This window comes from Tupaia chinensis, unplaced genomic scaffold (genome assembly GCF_000334495.1).
Source record: "Tupaia chinensis unplaced genomic scaffold, TupChi_1.0 Scaffold000355_1, whole genome shotgun sequence".
In the NCBI taxonomy this organism is placed as follows: Eukaryota; Metazoa; Chordata; class Mammalia; order Scandentia; family Tupaiidae; genus Tupaia; species Tupaia belangeri.
Window position 1 is genome coordinate 5,358,288 of NW_006159850.1, and position 19,282 is coordinate 5,377,569.

At 40.3% G+C, this 19,282-nt stretch overlaps 1 protein-coding gene across 2 annotated transcripts in view; it reads right to left on the bottom strand.

Annotated features, from left to right (window-relative positions):
- Positions 1 to 19,282, bottom strand: part of CDH13 (cadherin 13) — a 1,127,839-nt gene that overhangs the window by 643,630 nt on the left and 464,927 nt on the right. The window lies entirely within an intron of this gene.

Consider the following 19,282-nt stretch of genomic DNA (forward strand, 5'->3'; position numbering starts at 1 on the left):
TGTGTGTGTGTGTGTGTGTGTGTGTGTGTGTGCGCATGAAGAGTATCTATCTATTAATATCTATAACCCTCTCATCTTGATCTCTCTTAAGTCTCCCCCCCACACACACCATAGGTCTTTTTAAAGTATGACAAAGGCAAAACTCATGGGACAAGATCAGCATTATAACAGATTAAAGGCAATTTGAGGTTATTTGGATTCCAAAAATAGTGCTTTTATTTTTTTACATAAGGCAATTTGAGGTTATTTGGATTCCAAAAATAGTGCTTTTTTTTTTTTTTTACATAAACTTGAACAGGCCTCGGATTGTATGCATGCACATGAAGGAATGTTTCATACGTGTTAGATTCAATACTTTTTTTTTTTTTTAGAGAGAAACTTTTGCTACAGGGTGCGTGTGCTCACCAGAGACACAGAGACAGAGAGAGAAAGTGAGAAATCACCCTCGGGGGTGATGGCGATGCTGCAATCCCTTCTCCTCCACTCTCCTCTCAGAATTTTGGGCACACACACACACACACACCACACACACACACACGTGTGTGTGGTGTGTGTTTCAAGCCACTGGGTCCAGGACTCACACCACAGTCAGCCATGTGGGAATCCAGTGCCTTAACCACTATGCCATCTGTTTGACCCCTCAAATGCTTCTTTTTAATGATCAAAATAGTGACAACTGATTTTCCTTCCTGTGTGGCAATATCTTTTGCTGAGCAAAACCTGAGTTTAAGTGAGCTTAACCAACCTGTCAAGGAACACAGAAAAACAGTGACAGTGGAGGCTGGTATTGACTTGAGTTTTTATCTATTTTTCTCCAGAGCTACACTCCATTTTGATATTATTCAAAGGCTAGGATTAAGATTTTTTTTTTTTATTTCCAGAGATGTTCAGAAGATCTGCTATGAGACTTAGAAGACACTTTGATATGGTTTTGACTTTCAAAGACACAAGCAATTTTTCCTTTAAACTAAAATTCAGATATTAAAACTCTGGTGTAAAAAAATCATCATTTTGAAATGAAAGCTGAACAGTAGCCTCAAATTTACCTTTGTGGCTGATCTGAAGTAAAGTGAAAGTATCACACATGATTAGTATAGTACTGCTTACATAGGCTACCTCCATGGTCCCCTCTGATACATAATTATGGTCAGTCCCAGGAAATTAAACCCAAATCGATGTGCTCAGCATTGACACAGGCTTGTAAAGCATAGGCTTCCATATTAAGAATTGGAATTGCACTTCAGCAGACGCTCTGAGTCCTGAAATTTGAAATCATGAATCCTGGTGGCCATAAAATACTCATGAAATGCGGTCATAGCCCAGGGATAATTTTTCTGTAATTGCATTTTCATTTTTGTGATCGGTCCTTTAGCTATGGTACAGAGAGGATTCTTTCCACCTTATATTACAGTAGCTATTGGATAACTTCTCCAGGAACAGAATTATCAAAATGTGCAGGTCCCAGAAGCAGATGCCTGACCAAGTCTTCTCTCTGGGATAATGTTTGATATATCCCTGTTTGGTCTTGGGGCTGCTCCAAGAGAGAGCTGTGGACCCAAATTACAGATTATGATGGTTGGCTGCCAAATTCCTGAGACCTGATGATTAAATCAGATAAGCTTGACAAGGACAATGTCCACAGCTAAGCCTGCTCTGCTCAGATAGCTCATCTAGGCCGATGCCCTCAAAGCTGCACCTCTAATTCTATACATTCCCACATTACCCACATGCAGAGCTCTTGACCTGCTATAGTCAACACAAGGCAACTGCACCCTTGCCCACTGCGTTCTCCCTTCTGTCCAGACCTTGGTCTTGTTGCTGCCTCTTACACCCATGTTCAACACTCACAGGACAGCGAAAACATGTCTTCCAGTGAACATCAGCAGATCCTCTAAACGTGGCATCAACATCTTCTTTCTCTGTTCTTTTGAATATCTTGTTTTTGATCCTCTCCCAGAGAGTTTTATTTACCCATTGCATGCCTCTACTGTCTCTAAGAGAAGATACATCCTGGAGCTTTGGTGGTTCATCCCACAGTGCCAGTTATAGAGTCCTAGGCACAACAGAGTGCTCAAGGAAAGTGTAATACACTAACTTTTGAGTCCTACCATCTGAATTCAAGGTTTCTGTTCAGTTTACCAGGTTGTACCTGTCATTTCAACGAACAAGTTAATGAATGTGCAACGAACATCTACCATATGCCAAAGATTCGGGCCAGGTGTCATGTTGCCCAAGCATAGTGAGTAACCTTGAAAAATCAAAAGTCTGTTGGAGGAGAAAAATAATGAAAATAGTACATAATAAAATGCTGTATTTTCAATTTATCAAGGAGTTATTAACGCCTAAGAGAGGATATACCTGTGTTCACCAACAGGACAAGGGCAGGTGTGAGCCATCCTAGCTTGGAGGAGTACACTAAGAGTTGCTAGCACAGGATAATCCAAAACTCTAATGACTTTAAATCCATTTTATTGTTGTTTTCCTTTTTTCCCCTGTGCCTGGGTACATCACCACCACACTGGTATCCCAATAGACAAAATTACTCAGGCGAAAGTTTGGGAAAGGGTAATCTGGGAAAAGAAGAGGCAATTTATACTCTCTTCACAATTCCATGTTGTTACATTGGTAGTTTGAAATCAGCCGCAGTGTATACCAGAATAACTGGAAAACACTACAAATCAGGGACATTTTGTTTCTTTTTTAAAAATATCTTCCTAGAGAACTTGTTTTTAAACATTTACTAGCATACAGTGAGAAGAGCTTCATGACAATGAAGTTCATTTTTGGGGAAAGAAAGAGTGGTTTTTGCCAAAGTAAAGAAAAGGTAGATCACAGACACTGTTCTGATGAATTCTACAAGAGGGCCCTAAAGCTATGGATCATGTGCACAGGATGATAATCATCATCGCACTGATTTTCAATAGCTTATAGAATCAACTGTGACTGAGAGTTCAAACCATATAGAGTCTACAACCATAGTGGAAAGCGTTTTGAATAATGGCTCCTTGACAAGTCAGAGGAAGTCACCAACTCCAAATCCAAAGTATATCTTTAAGGGAGGGTGGTTATTACTTATTCTAGTAAACATCAGCATAGATGATATAATTTGCCACCCAGACCGTCCTGTTCAGAATTGAAGCATTCATTCTTGCAGCTGCTAGGGTATCAGCAGCAAACAGCTCTCAAGAGAGGACTTGCCTTCCGCTGAACAGCACCACCTTGCCCAAGATTATGCTCTTTTCTTTCTTTTTTAAAGGTTTTTGCCATAGGGTATGTGTAATTGCTCCATAGAGACAAAGAAAGAAAGTGAGAGAGAATGTGAAGAAACACCCCCCTCCCATAGCGGGGAGGGCCACACCTCAATCCCTTCTCCTCCTCCTCCATTCTCCTCCTGGGATTTTGGGCATGCATGCACATGTGCCCAGTGTTTTTGTTTTGTTTTGTTTTTAAGAGGTTTTTGCTTTAGGGTGTGTGCGCTTGCCAGAAAGACAGAGAGAGAGAGATAGAGAAACAGAAAGCGAGAAATCACCCCCCAGGGGTATAGACATGCCACAATCCCTTTTCCTCCTTTCTCCTCTCAGGATCTTGGGCACACACACACACGCACCCGGCGTGAGTTTAAGCCACCGGGTCCGGGACTCGAACCACATGGCGGCCGACCATATGGGAGTCCAGCAACATAACCACTATGTTAACTTCTGGTCCCATGCCCAGTGTTTTCAAGCAACTGGGTCCAGGACTCGAACCACAACTGGCCATGTGGGAGTTCAGCTTCTTAACCACCATACTATCTGCTGGCCTTTACAATCTTTCTTAGCAAGCAGTCTACATCTGACAACTAGTCTATTTGGGAGTACAAAAATCTCATCTCTTTGTCCCAATTCAGGGTGACTCTAAAGGGTTCCTTTAAACTATTTTTTTTTTTTTTTTTGCTATAGAGCATTGCACACTCACCAGAGACAGAAAGCAAGAAATCACCCCCCAGAGGATGACCACATCACAACCTCTTAGGATTTTGGCGTGCGCATGTGCGCGCACGCACATACACACAAACACACACACACACACGCCTGATGTGAGTTGCAAGCCAGGTCCAGGATTCAAACCATGGTTGGCCATGTGGGTGTCCAGTGATGTAGCCATTACGCCATCTGCTGATCTTGGGTTCCTTTAATCTTAGAGCTCTCTATTAGGTTGAAGTCTCTGTTGTAACTACATCACAGCCCAACTTCTCCCTTTACCCAGCTCTACATCTCTCATCCCTGAGAATAACAGTGATATTTTTGAGAATATTTCCCCAAATTTCTTCCATGACAACCACCATTTCCTAACTGCTATGATGAAGGCAAAGTAGGGACCTGAAGCAATCAGGTGTCTTTGCTTACTGTACACACCACATGTGTTGGGCTCTTCACGGAGCTTCTCTACATTTCCCAACCTCCCTTGCAGGTAAGTTGGAGCTATGTGACTGAAATTTTGGAATTGTTAGAGTAATAAGGATTAATTGCTGGCTAATATATCCTGAGTCTTTAATGGCAAACCTAAATATCCTGACCTTAAAAACTGGTGTATCTCTTGGATCAAATTTTGCTTATTCTTTTTGATTTTTTTTTTGAGAGGTTTTCCGCTATAGGGCACGTGCGCTCGCCAGACAGACAGAGACAGAGAGACAGAAAGCGAGAAATCACCCCCCAGGGGGGATGGCCACGCCGCAATCCCTTCTCCTCCATTCTCCTCTCGGGATCTTGGGCACGCACGCACACGCGCCTGGCGTGAGTTTTAAGCCACTGGGTCCGGGACGTGAACCGCAGTCGACTACGTGGGAGTCCAGAGACATAGCCATTACGCTAACTGCTGGTTCCCAAATTTTGCTTATTATTAAAAGCTCATCTGAAAGACCACTTCTTCCATGAAACATTTCGGTAACTCTTCTTTCCAGGAGTAATTGCCCTCTTGAGTGAACATTTTTAGAATTTTCTTTCTGCTTGTCTCCTGGCACTTCCTCTTCTCCTAATATACTATTACAAATGCTTTGGAAATCTATTTCATTTGATAATTTTGGGAGCTATTTCTTTTGTCTTATATATTTTTCTTCATTGGCAATAACTTGAAGGAATTCTCGCAAAAGGCTTTGAGAAGAAGACAGGAGGTACAAGCTTCTAGAAAATTCAGGAATGAGAATGTGCATGGGAGAGATCATGTGCTCTGGATGGACTGATAGATTGCTGGTAAGAAATCAGCAGGGCAGTTCAGTGGCATGGCAGTGACACGCTGTAGGGGAGAGGCGTGATCCCACATGGTGACTATGGTCTGAATCCCTGACCTGGTCATCCTGAAGCACATGGGAATGTGCATCAGAGCCCAAGAGCCCATGGGCTGGAGGACTGGAGGACTGGAGGAGGGAGGCTGCCATATTACCAGGCCCCATGGACTGCTCATCTCTCTCTGTCTCACTCTCATGTGCGTGCACACACATACTCTCTTATGAGTAAAAGCATAGGCAAATAGAGGCACCAGGCATAGGCAAGGAGCAACGATTTCTTTCAGAAATAAAGACTGGATGAGCCCAAAAGTTCCTCATAGAACTATTTAAGTAATATTAATGAAGAAGAGAGACATATGGTATTTGATAACCTTTCTCATTCTCACATTCCCAACAATAGAAACTAATGCCTTTCCTACTAGAGAAATGTCAGCTTCTGTACAAAGCTTGGCAAAACAGTCACTTCTTATTTTTTATTTTTATGTATGTATGTATATATGTATTTTAAGAGAGATTTTTCCCTGCAGGGTGCATGTGCTTTCCAGAGACACAGAGAGGGACAGAAAGCGAGAAATCACCCTCTGGGGGAGGAGGATCAAAGTCCTTTCTCCTCCATTCTCCACTGGAGATCTTGGGCACACATGTATATGTGCCCAGCATGAGTTTTAAGCTGCCAGGTCCAGGACGTGAAACACGATTGACCACCTGGGAGTCCAGTGGTGTAACCATTACACCATCTGCTGGTCCCAGTTACCTTCTATTTTTATAAGTAAAATAGTTCTGAAAAACATTTAGATCTTCATCCACATGGTTACTAAGCAATGTTACACTTAAGAAAAACTTATTTACTAGATTTCAATCCCATGAAAGTCTAGGTTTGAAGAGTGAGTTTAGATAAGGTAGCTTCCTATTCTTTGGGTCAACAATTAGTGTGTTTAGGAAAGACTAGATTATTTGGTTTTATAATACCTCTAAATATGTAGAGAAAACAGAATTGTGCAGCTCCTAGGAAAGATGACAGTGTCACTTTTAAAGTGGCAGAGGAAAAAAGTAGCAGTAATCAACAAGGAAGAAGAAAAAAAAAGAATAACAAAGGAAGACAGATGAAACCTGTTTAAGATTCCTATTGATTCGTACTATTTTATTATATCAGTATGGTACTCACAAGGAACTAGGGCTGACAAGTTAATGAACTCTGGTTAGAAATTTCCAGATGAAGCTGGGAGTAACATTAGCATCTGCCTTGTCCTAATCATTTGAGACCTTGTCTTGCGAAATGTCTTGATCATTACAAGGGAGCCCAAATTACCTGCTTTAACCATAACCATCAATCAAATGCTAAGAAGACACAAATTGTACAAATCAACACAGTGGTAACAGGAGGCATGTTATACAAGCCCCACTGGACTTGAATTAGAGAGTCAAGTTCTAAGTCCTCTTCTGTATCTAATAATTGTGTCACTTCACTTATTGGAATCCTTGGAATCTTTCTAAGCCTAAGATTTGCTTCTGTAAAATGGGAAGAATAATGCCAATTTTGACAGAGCATAAAAAGAGCTGAAGAGTCCACAGGGTATGGATTACAGAATTTCAAGATTCTTCTGTTTAACAGGACAATGTCAAACAAATTAGAACTTAGAGATTCTTTTACACCAGAGATTTTTAATACCAGTATCACTTGCTGCCCATGGAAAAATTTTAAGGTTCTTTGGCCCTACTGAAATTATTTCTGCAATTATATTTATAGATATACAGATTTGAGGAATGTATTTATTCATAAAAGGCTTAAAAATCATTGTTTTTGGAGCCAGCAGGTGGTGTAGTGGTTACAGTGTGGGACTCCCACATGGCTGAGTGCAGTTTAAGTCCTAGACCTGGCAGCTTGAAAAAAATCACAGGGGGTGATGTGATCCCCAGGAGGATAATGAAGGAGAAAGGATTGTGATAGGCCATTTTCCGTGGGGATGATTTCTCATTTTCCCTCCCACTGTCCATGTCTCTCTCTGGTGAGAGCATGTACCTGACAGCAAAAAAATAAAAAAATAAATTAAATAAAAACTAGAACCAAACCAAATAAACTGTTTTAAACTCTTTGGGGGTAAAGATTTATTTTTCTAGGACATTTCTGACCTTACAGTTAAAAAAGAGATCATAAAACATAAAAAAAAATAGTTACTAAACATCTAGCAGGTGTCAGGCGCTGCCCACAAAGTCACAGTAGCTTCCCTCAAGCAGCTCATATTCCAGTGGAGCTATTCTTTGCGATAACTCTAGGTGGCGAGGTATTAACCGCTAAGTTGTATATTTAAAGAGTTGTAGGAATAGAAAGTAACTTGTGCAAGACCTGCCCAGGACTTGGGATCTGGTCTGAGCTGACTTAGCTTCCAGACCTGATGCTTTCCAATAGCCCCAGGAATGGAAGCAGTCGTAATGGACTGGAATTCATATCAGAATTACCACACTGCCCAGGTAGACATAAAATGCGTTTAGGATGCCATCCTTCCAGATTTGCACAGAGGATAGCAACAATGGACTGGCTGGGCCACTGTTTCTCAAACGACAGTGAAGGAGAGAGCAACCTCATCCTACTGCAGATCGAGAATTTCTCCAGAAATCATTTTACATAAGGTAAAGGGCTTTCAAATGTTCAAGGAGTTGTGTGTGTGTGTGTTTGTTTGTTTGTTTGATAGCAGATAAAGATGGAGAAAGAACAGAGAGAGATGAAGGAGGCCAAAGAGTGGAAGGAAGAAAAGGAAGGAAAGAAGGGAGGGAGGGAGGGAGGGAGGGAGGAGAGAGGAGATAAAAGAAAACAGGAACCACTGGTGTGTTCCACAAAGGAGAAATGTTTTATGTTTATATACATTGTGGTTTTTCAAGTACAAGAAATTGGTGCAGCCTTGAAGAACAATAAACACGCCAATCATGTAGCAACACAGAAAACGTTCATCACATAACAAGCGAAGAAACTCCAGTCTAAACTTGTGTATTCACTATGTTAATATGTGTGTAATGTGCTTGGATGAGAAACAGAAAAGAGTGTTCATGGAGTGTTTTGCTGGGGGATCATGAATGATTTACTTTTCAAAATGATTTTAATGCTGTTATAGATTTTATGACACAAAAGCTTAAAAAGCATATGTTCCCAGATTTGTTTTTATTAGTCTGTATTGTAATGAACGTTGAAGTCTGGTCTAGAAACCAAATTTGCTATGAAAATAAAGGGTCTAATTATTGTTCTAAGTTTTAATCACCAGCTTGTGCAGCCTGAGCCAACAGACTGGGAAGACCCATGCGTCAGTCTGGCAGGAGTACTGAGAGTGAGAGTGGAAGTCTGTGCCGAGAACACTGTTGCACTTCTCACTTGAACTTGAGCAGAGAAAAAAAGAATATTTTAGCACTTTCACTAAAGGTCTGGCTAGGGCAATCTGAACCACCGAGCATGCTGAAGGCGGGGCTAGGGGCAAAGAGAAACCTGAAGTTAAGAGAAGGGGAACCTGGGAAATGGGACAGGCGGGGCTGTGGCCTATTGTCTGGTAGGGAATGATAAGCAGCTGGAGACTTCCTTTCTCCTTGGTGGTCATGGTTAGGCCACCCTGAGCTGTTCTGCTCAAAACCCTGACTTTAAATGCCACCCACATTTCATGCTTCTTGTATAGGATTTGAAGGACCTTCGAGGGACCTAGAGTGTTCACAGGTACCTTGTTACTCAGCCTGTGGTTCTTGGAGCATCACCTGGGAACTTGTCAAAATGCTGAGTCCTAGGTTGGCCTCATAGCACAGTGGTTAACAGGGCTGGATCCCACGTGGCCCAGAGTGGTTGAAGGTCTGGCCCCAGTGGCTTGAAAATCACACCAGGCACATGTGCATACATGCCAAAAATTCTGATAGAAAGAAGAAATGGAGGAAAACAGCATTGTGGAGTGACTATGTCCCACTGCACAGTGCTTTCTCTTTCTGTTGCTGTCAAATTTATGTACCCTCTACCAACGGAAGAAACAAACAGAAAAGAACACTGAGTCCTAGGCCCCATCTCAGAGATATGGTATCAGAACTTACATTTTTACAAGGTCCCCCAGTGGTCTGTATGCACACTGAAGTCTGAGATCCACTGGTCTACTTAAGCCCTATGACCTTCGGACTATTTACCTGGATCCTGTCTCCTACTTCCAGCCCTTAGAGCAAAGCTGTAAGACAGAAGTGCATGGCAAATAAGTTGCCATGCTATATTTTATCATATATCGAGTTTATATCACATTCTAGAAGTCAAGGTTATCCCCTAAAGGCATTCCTCCACTAGGTTCCTCACACCTCCGGGGCAGGAATCAAGCCACGTGGTTCACTGTTGTAGCTAGAGGACACATAGAGTCACACCTGGTGAGCCAAAGCGGTAGAGAGGATGAGTGTGAGGGGGACCCTGCCTGGGCTGGAGGTAGGAGACAGGATCCAGGTAAACAGTCAGAAGGTCGTAGGGCTTAAGTAGACCAATGGATCTCAGTCTTTCCTGACAGTGGGAAGTCTGTTTGCGGCTATGCCTGACACAGAATAGCTGCTTGGTGAGTGATGATCCAGGAGTGTGATCATGATGTTAACTACACGGTGGGCAACATCTTTATAAGGTAACATTTATGACAGACAGAGTCTGTGAGCTAACGGTCAAGGACAGGGTGTGTCATTAATGGGCTGGGATGAACCTTTGGCTCTGCCATTCGCAAGCTGTGAGCCTTGATGTACACATCTGTAAAACAGCGATAACACCTCATAGATGACTGGGATCTTGAAACAAATGGATATTTAGGTTTAAATCCATAGCCGTAGAAAGCAATTGGTAAAACTCAGTCTATAAAACACCAGATAGTAGATAATTTAGGCTTTGTAGAACATACGGTTCCTGTTGTAAGTACTCAACTCTGCCCTGTACCATGCCATTGACAATGTATTAGTGAACAGGCATGGCTGTATTCCAACAAATGTTTAGTGATAAAAACAGGGGCTGGAGGGTCAGCAGGTGATCTTGGTGGTTGAGGTGCTATACTCCCCTGAAGCCTATTCTGTAGTTTGTGTCCAAGACCCACAACTTGAAAATCTCTCTGGACATGTGTTCATACTTGCCCAAAATCCTGAGAAGAGAATGAAGAAGGAATTGCGCATAGCTATCCCCCCGCCCCCAAGGTTGATTTCTCACTCTCTCTCTCTGTCTGTCTCTCTCCAGTGAGCGCATGTGCCCTATGTCAAAGACCTAAATACAAATAAGCAAATAATAAACAAATAAACAGGGTGGGTCACATCTCTCCTATGGGCTGTGGCTGTCCAATCTGAGTTCCAAACTGTTACGAATATTGGTAACTATTACCTTCCAGCTTCTAAATGCTAGCAAGAAACTTTCCACAGAGCTCATTTATTTGTTTGAAATATGTTTTAATCTATGCAATTAAAAACTATCAGATGAAGACACACAGAGGAATTCAACCATACTGAATCATGAAAAGGGTCACACTTTCTAAAGAGGTTCTGATTATACAGGACATTTAGACACTGTATTCTCACTATAATCTTGTGAAGTAGGTAAGAATGTCTTTACAGGACAAGGAGCTAGGCTCAGAGAAGGGACCAGTTTCCCTAAATTTGTATCAGAAATGGCTTTTGTCTGTAGGGGTCACTGATCCCAGGTCAGGGTATACGTTACTAAAACTTTGGGCTTTGTGACATGGTTTGGTGGGCAAATGTCATCTGAAAACATGAAAATGTTACAAGAAAGGGTATTGCAAATTGTGTCCAAAGAATGTCAACAGCCTGCGTTTTGCTCCATTGTTACAGTGGCAGCCCTGACATTTACAGTCATAGCTCTTGTGAGTTACAAGCCTAATAGGCATCAGGGAGGCACAAAACCCATGAAACTCAACAAGACACCTTCGGCATAAGGAAATAACACGTCAGAGTTGAACCTGCCATGTGTCAACAGAAGCTAAAGAGACAGGAGTTGAGAAGGGTCTTGCTGTCTTAACTCAAAATGCACATCTGAATTAAGACCAAGTCAGTGCAATAGGTACATTCTGGTGAATCTCCAATACTGAGCACAGTGGCTGGGGTTTCTCACAAATGGAGGCCTTCCCAAGTGTGAGGTCTATTCCAGAGTAAGTGCTCAGTAAAGAAAGTGTTCATTGATGGCGATGGCCGTGGTCTTTCCCCTCTTGTTTCTCCTTTTTTACATTTATTTATTAATTTCTCCCATGAGTGTAAGAGACACAGAGCGACAGAGAGAGAGAGAGAGAACTCCCAACAGAGACCTGATGCCATGATCCACCTTCAGCCTTCAGCCAGCCCTGGATCATAGGTGAACATGAGCTTAACTGATTCAGGGGTGTCCCTGTACCTGAACCAGGAACCTACCCAATGTGGAATTGCCTTATGGTGTGTTGTGCTTTACCCCTGAGCCATTTTCTAGCCACCCCTTTTTTTCTTTTAAAGTTTGTTTCATGAATAAAAGAGACAGATAGAGGGGCTTGCAGGTGGTATGGTGGTTAATGATGGTGAACTCCCCATATGGCCAACCATGGTTCAAGTCCTAGACCTGGCAGCTTGCTTTCTCACTTTCCCTTTTTCTTCTCTCTTGCTTTCCTCTCTCTCTCATCAAAATAAAATAAATAAATAATAAAGTAATTATTAAAAAGAGAGAGAGAAACAGACAGGGTAGATGAACACAGTGTCCCCAACATGGTGCTGAAATCCACCCCTGGTCCTCAGCCAGTTCTGAGTGTGCCCAGCATGCTCAGGGAGGTCTCCAGACTTGAACTGAGAATGTTACCATGTGGGGTTGCCTCACAGCGTATGGCATATTACTGCTGCACCACTGTCTGGCTCCTGTCTTGCTCTTATTACTACTAACATTACAAAACTATCTTGCCAGGCAACACATAATGCATAGATAAGACCCATTTGTAATTAACATTCATTTGTATCCAATAATAAATAGACTTAGGTGTTTAAAAATAGATGTTCTTAGGTTTAATAACTCAGTGAAAGCATGGTGAGTATTAATAAATATAATATAAACTTGTTAATGCTGTGGGTACCATGTTATGCATAATATATTACGAGTGTAGAATGTTTTAATCCTGTTATCTGGACCTTGCTAGCTTCTTATATATATTTCAAAGCAATTAAAATGAATCAAAATTGTATCCACAATTTTCATCCAGTAATATTTCTGATAGCAATCTTTATTAAGCTAAAGTAATTCATTGATCATTTTTCTACACAGCATAGTTAAACAATTTCAAATAAAAAATCAATTTTACTTTGCTAAAATTATTTTCATCAGGATTAATTGTGTTGTGTATAAATTTTGTGCAAACTATTTGATTCATTGATTTGTTTTTGCCAAGTTAAATTTTACCAATGACAAATTCTGACTTGCTGGGTCTCTTTTGTAGCCTTATTCTACCAAATCCAATTTTGCAGTTGCATATTTTTGACACAAATTTTGATTCTTGCATTGATTTACAGTCAATAGTAAAATTCCCTCTGTGCACTTTTGGCCATTGTCACTTTATTTTGTTCTCAATACTTTTACTGAGTCTAATCGTTCATAAGCTATTTTTGTGCTTTTTCATGATGCCAGCAATATTTAATCTTTTAGACAATTTTCCTTCTCCAGCCAATTTCACTGTGTGCCACTGTAGCCATTGCCTGTTTTATTTTGCATTACTCCTTGCAGTGATATTACAAACTGGACTCCTGACTGGTAGCATGCACTTATTTCTTGGAGCACATACTACCAGGGAGGCAAAGATGGAAAATTTGATTTCAAAGCATGGTTCAAATCCCAAAGTCAAAAGAGCAGTATCAAAATATCTTTCTTTGAACATTAGAAGTTAAAGCCATACAAGACCTTAAGGAATGCGAAATCTAGTCTGGACTAGATGAAAATAGGGCTTCAGTTTGGCTCAACTCCTGTTGTGTTTAAACAGCTCCTCTGTACTGCAGTGAGCATTTATAACCATCATCTCATGAAACTTTCACTGTAGCTTCATTGGTTGGTACCTCTGTTTCATACATTAGGAAACTTTGCTCAGGATCACACAGCTTATAAATGGCAGATCTGGGACTTGAACCCTGCAGTTCTTAGCCACTAATCTTCGATGTGCTCTAAGTTTAAAATTTTTCCAAAATTGCCTGTGGAAATGTCTTGACTGTCTTGCAGTTTCAAGACCATATCTGAGAAAATCACTCTCTTAATTTTGCCTTAAATCCCATAAGAATTTGAAAATGCTTAGGCTACCATCTCTCCATGATAGGGTACATGAAAAGACCCTGGTGCCTTGCTTTGCTTTCAATTAGAGTAGCCAGACACCTGCCTTAGGCTTGAAAAGTTGTGCTGATCTGAGACAAATATGTTTAATTCTCCTGGTAAAGAGTGTGAGCTGGGACTAACAGCGTTTCAGAGCACCACTCAGAATACTTGTGAATTAATTGGTATTCTAAGGAAAAAAATAGTGGTTCTGAATATAATTAATTCCTCATCAAGTTCCTCAATGTTTTTTAGCATATCGAGAGTAATGTAAGTCCTAAGAGCAAGAAAATAAAACCAATGTTGCTCAAATATACATATTTGACCATACCACTCATGGTGATTTGGTTATTATCATTCTAACATTTATTTCTCCACTTCTTTGCCATAGGATGTGAGTTTTGTTTGAGGCACCAAGAGAACAGTCAAATGTTTGCTGTTCCAGCCTTCTTTGCAACTAGGGTAGATGTGTGACAAAGTTCTAGCCTATGAGAAATAAGTAGTGGACTTCTGGTAAGATTTTCTTCACTGCAAAGTGGGTAAATGAAGCTGGATCACCCTTCTTGCCCTTCTTCCATTCTTGCTGAGATAATAACTGTGTAAGTGTCATCATATTGAAACCACGAGTGGCCAAGTTTGAGAATTAAAGCCAGAAAGCTAGAGATGTTGGGAAGAAGTGGAAGAATAATTTGACATTCTCAAACTTGTTGAGGAGCTAAACCAACCCCAGAAACCACCCACCATGGCATGTCTTGTCAAGCAAGAAAACAATCTCCACTTATTAAAGCTATTCTTAATCAGACCTGTTAGTTACTTGCAACCAAATGCATCCCACACTGATACATGGTCAGTGTTTGCTGAATAAATAAGTGCACTTTTTGTTCAAAATCTTGAACATTGGAAGGACACTGCTTTCTAGAAACAGATAATGGGTTCTTCTCTACAAAGATGCTCTGAGAATAGAAGTCACACAATAGTTCTGCTACACAGAGCACCTCTACCTCAGGGAGAAGGTGAATACTTCTGAATAAACATGAAAAAGGGAAAAGGAAAACAAACACTCCTGACATTTCACACCAAAATAAACTTTCTCAACAATCACAGATCCTTCCCTTGACCACTTTTTGTTAAATGAGCCCTGGTGACATAAGTCCCCCCTAGCTGATAATGCAATCAATTGGCTCTAATCTTTTGTTTGTATGGTCATTTGTAAAACCAGACACAAGCAATTTTGGGGAGCATGAAAAATGCCACCTAGGGCATCCAAATTTACATCTGAAAATGGATTTTTGTCACATTAGGATTTTAGGACAGCCTTTCCTGGCAGTCGGTACAAACACCAAGAGTCATAAAAATCACAATGTGTCCACAGCATATGCTAAACTCACTGTAAATGTCCAGTCTCTGAAGAGCTGCAGTTGGTAAAGTGTTATTGATGAGATGGGAAGACTTACCTGGAGCCATCTTTCTTGATGATTTAATATCGACAACTCACCTTAATAAAACATAACTTGGGATAGGCATGAGTGTTATAATAGTCTGGTGCCCTTCATTATATTTAGCTCCCTGATCAGATGATTAATACTAGGCATGTTAAACAAATAGCAGGTTGCTAAGATTAAGAAAGTTCTAAGTATCGAGGGAGTAGAAGTCTTATCAATTCACAGCTCAGAGCTGAAATTGAAAAGAAGTTTCCAACGATAGTTCTATCGAGTTTCTCTCTGAGTTGGCATCTTTTCCAATACCAGTGTCATTTTTCATATTATTGGAAAGTAGCATAGTTGAGAGACAACAGAATTTGAGTGGGGCTGTTGTGTTTTGAGCTGTTACTCACTAGCTCTCTTCTCCAAATCTCCATTTCCCTACTCACAGCATGTACACAGCAGCCTCATTCACCCCCCAACCCACATGTGGGACTGCAGGGAAGCCTTGTGCTCACTCATTTTGCCTTCTTCCTAGATCTCCTTTCATTACCTTCTCTTTCTAATCGCATCACATCATCACATATCCTGTGCAATGTGGAGTTATGTAAATTGTCCTAATGCCTTATTGAAACAGACGGGACGAACAGTGACTACACATAAAAACACCATTGGGCTTTTCCCTCAAGAGTATTTTGAGACTCAAGTAAGACACTATATTTAAAATTGTGCATCCCACACCAACACATTATCATTACTACTTTTGTTATGGGCGAGTCTGAGCGGTTATAAATATCCAATTACTATATATTTAGAGAGCATAAAAGCATATCAGCTTCTATGCGGCTCTGAATCATTCTTATTAAGGATCAAGTTAATTGCTCCCACACTTATTACTTATTTCTCCATTAAAAAAAAGACCCATCTTACTGGAAAAATCTGTTGAAAGGGAAGTTACCATTCAAAATATACCATCTGGGAATAGATACAACTCTTTTCTTCTGCATGCTTTGTAAAATAAATGTGTGAATTTGTTGTCGCTGTTAGAAGTACAGCACTGATACTTTGCTAACTGATACTGACCCTGTGGTTGAGGAATATTTTCTGGTCTTTTCTATGTAGTTGTTCTTATGCCAAATCTTCTGGTTCTGTACTTATTTATACATCCTGATTTTATATTTCATTTCATCTTCGTCACTTTAGGTCATTGCTCCAGCTTAGTGAGATCTTTCTGAATCTAGAAAATTTACCTCCTAAACTAGGTGGTTTGAGGGTAAATGCTGGAACCAGTTAAGACTTTCGTGACTGTTGGGACAGAATGGATATACATTACATGTGAGAAAGAGATGGATGGAGGTGGGGGCAGAGCACAACACTGCAGGCTGAGTGTGTGTGTCTGAATGTGTATGTGGAAGCACTAATCTCCAATGTAACCACATTTCAAAGTGGAGCCTTTGGGAGGTAATTAGATTTAGATTCAGTCATAAGCATAGAGCCCACGTATGGAAGTAGTGCCCTTCTACGGAGTTGAGGGAACCAGTGTTCTCTGTCTCCACCAGGAGAGCATATGGTAAGAAGGTAGCTACTTGTGAACCAAAAGGAGGTCTCTCAACAAGAGCCTAACCATGATGGTACCCTGATCTCAGACGTCCAACTTCTAGAACTGTGAAAATAATGTTTGTTGTTTATGCCACCAGTCAATGGTGTTTGCTTATAGCTGCTAGCTGCCCAAACTGACTAAGATAGAAATCAATACTCTCTAAAATGTATGGCCTGTTTTTTTTTTTTTTTTTTTTACTCAAAAACTCTAATTTTTTATAACATATTTTATTTTATTTTAATTCCTTTCTTTTCTTCTTCTTTTTTTTTTTTTTTAGAGGTTTTTGCTATAGGCCATGTGCGCTTGCCAGAAAGACAGAGAGAGACAGAGAGATAGAAAGAGAGAAATCACCCCCAAGGGATATGGCCATGCCACAATCCCTTGTCCTCCATTCTCCTCTCGGGATCTTGGGCACGCATACACATGCACCTGGCGTGAGTTAAAGCCACTGGGTCCAGGACTAGAACCACAGTCTGCTACGTGGGAGTTCAGCGACATAGCCATTATGCTAACTACTGGACCTTAGTCTGTTTTTTTGTTTTTTTGTTTGTTTGTTTGTTTTTAAAGCATAGCCATACTCTTTTGTCTAAACTCCAGAAATGTGATCCTGGCTCACTAACTCTCTGCTCCAAACCTCCATTTCTCTACCCATAGCATGTACACAGCGGCCTCGTTCACCCCCAGCCCACATGTGGGACTGCAGAGAAGCCTTCTGCTCCTCGTTTTGCTTTCTTCCTAGATCTCCTATCCTTATTATCTTTTCTAATTGCATCACATCCTTGTATATCCTGTGCAGGCTATAGGTCGAGTGTCTCCCCTGTATGTCCCAAACACACCCTTTAAGTCCCCTCTTAGCACAGTTGTAGTGCCTCATTTCATGCCTGCCTTTATTTCTAGGCTATCAGACTCATGCGATACAGACCAGTGTAACCCTTAGGTGTTCCACTGTCACTGGCACTTTGTAGCTGCTCAATAAATGCTGGTAATTTGACTATATTGGTTTAAATCTACTTTCTCAAAGAATTCTATCTGGTTTTAAAAACTTGTTCTTTTTTTAACCAATAAGAACTGTGAAATAATGCACCAATGTGAAGGTTCCCATACCATTCATGTGACAATCTTCCTTGTGGATAGAATAAAGTCCCCTCTCATGACTGCCTCTATATTCCAAAGGATACACTTGTCACTGCTCAGGACTGTATGACACAAGCAGACCTTTCTGATAATAAAGCAGAAAATTCTTAACTGATATATTACGTGTGGATGTTGAGATGTTTAGTTAAAATATCTGAACCTCAGTTTTCTTGTCTTGAAAATAGAGCTTATCATAAGGTATATCTCACAGGTTTGTCACCAGGATAGCATTGGATAGACATAATACATGCAAAATGTTTACCGGAACATCTGGCTCCTAAGACGTTTCAGACAGATGCAGGAAGAAGAGGAGATGATGCAGCTGAAATGCCTTTCCCCACTCATTTATTCAGTAAATATTTGGCATGGGAGTGGAGATAAGGGAAAGCAAATGTTCTTTCTACACTTTTCATACACAGACATCTACATTTTTCTGGGCTTGAATTCCTACCCTCAGTGAATAGGGACGAACCAGCTGACTGTCATCTGCAATCAGAGAATCATGGCTGCCCTGAGCCATCTCCACAGTAAAGAAGCCTGGGGCATGAGATCAAGGGCTCTTCCCCACCCCAGGCTGAGCACTCTGTCATCATGCCACTTGATACTTCATTCTGCAAAAGGCAAAGCCTCCTTGACCTTCACCCATGCCACAGGATCGCTGTGGTGATCTTAATGAAATAAAGGTAATGAAGCACTTGAATTTCTTTAAAAAGGGATGAGGTAGATGTCAGTTTTATTAGTCAAAATAGGAAAGTACTTTTAAAAAGCATTCTTGCTTCTGAAACGTGCTACTTAACTTTATCTGGTTGACATTATCTAATATGCACTAGGATACAATTAGAAATAAGGATGTTTCATAGGATTTTCTCCCCAGAGAAATTTATATAAATATGCAGTCTCCTATTTTTTTTTGAAAATGTGGATTATCTAGATAAATAATGATTCTCTTTTTAATAGAATATTACACAGCCACTAAAATAATGTTCTCAAAAACAAAAAAGGCAAAGCCTCCTTGACCTTCACCCATGCCACAGGATCGCTGTGGTGATCTTAATGAAATAAAGGTAATGAAGCACTTGAATTTCTTTAAAAAGGGATGAGGTAGATGTCAGTTTTATTAGTCAAAATAGGAAAGTACTTTTAAAAAGCATTCTTGCTTCTGAAACGTGCTACTTAACTTTATCTGGTTGACATTATCTAATATGCACTAGGATACAATTAGAAATAAGGATGTTTCATAGGATTTTCTCCCCAGAGAAATTTATATAAATATGCAGTCTCCTATTTTTTTTTTGAAAATGTGGATTATCTAGATAAATAATGATTCTCTTTTTAATAGAATATTACACAGCCACTAAAATAATGTTCTCAAAAACAACTTGACTCACATTAAAAAATTCTTATTATATTCTTATGAGAAGGGCTTCAAAAAGTTGCTGAAAATACATATTTTAAAAAAAACTACGCATGGATTTTAAATATTTTTTCACTCAAATAAGCTCATTTTTAACGTCTGCCTCATATTTATAAAAAAGGAAGAACACATTTACATGCATGCCATGTATTCATCATTTTTT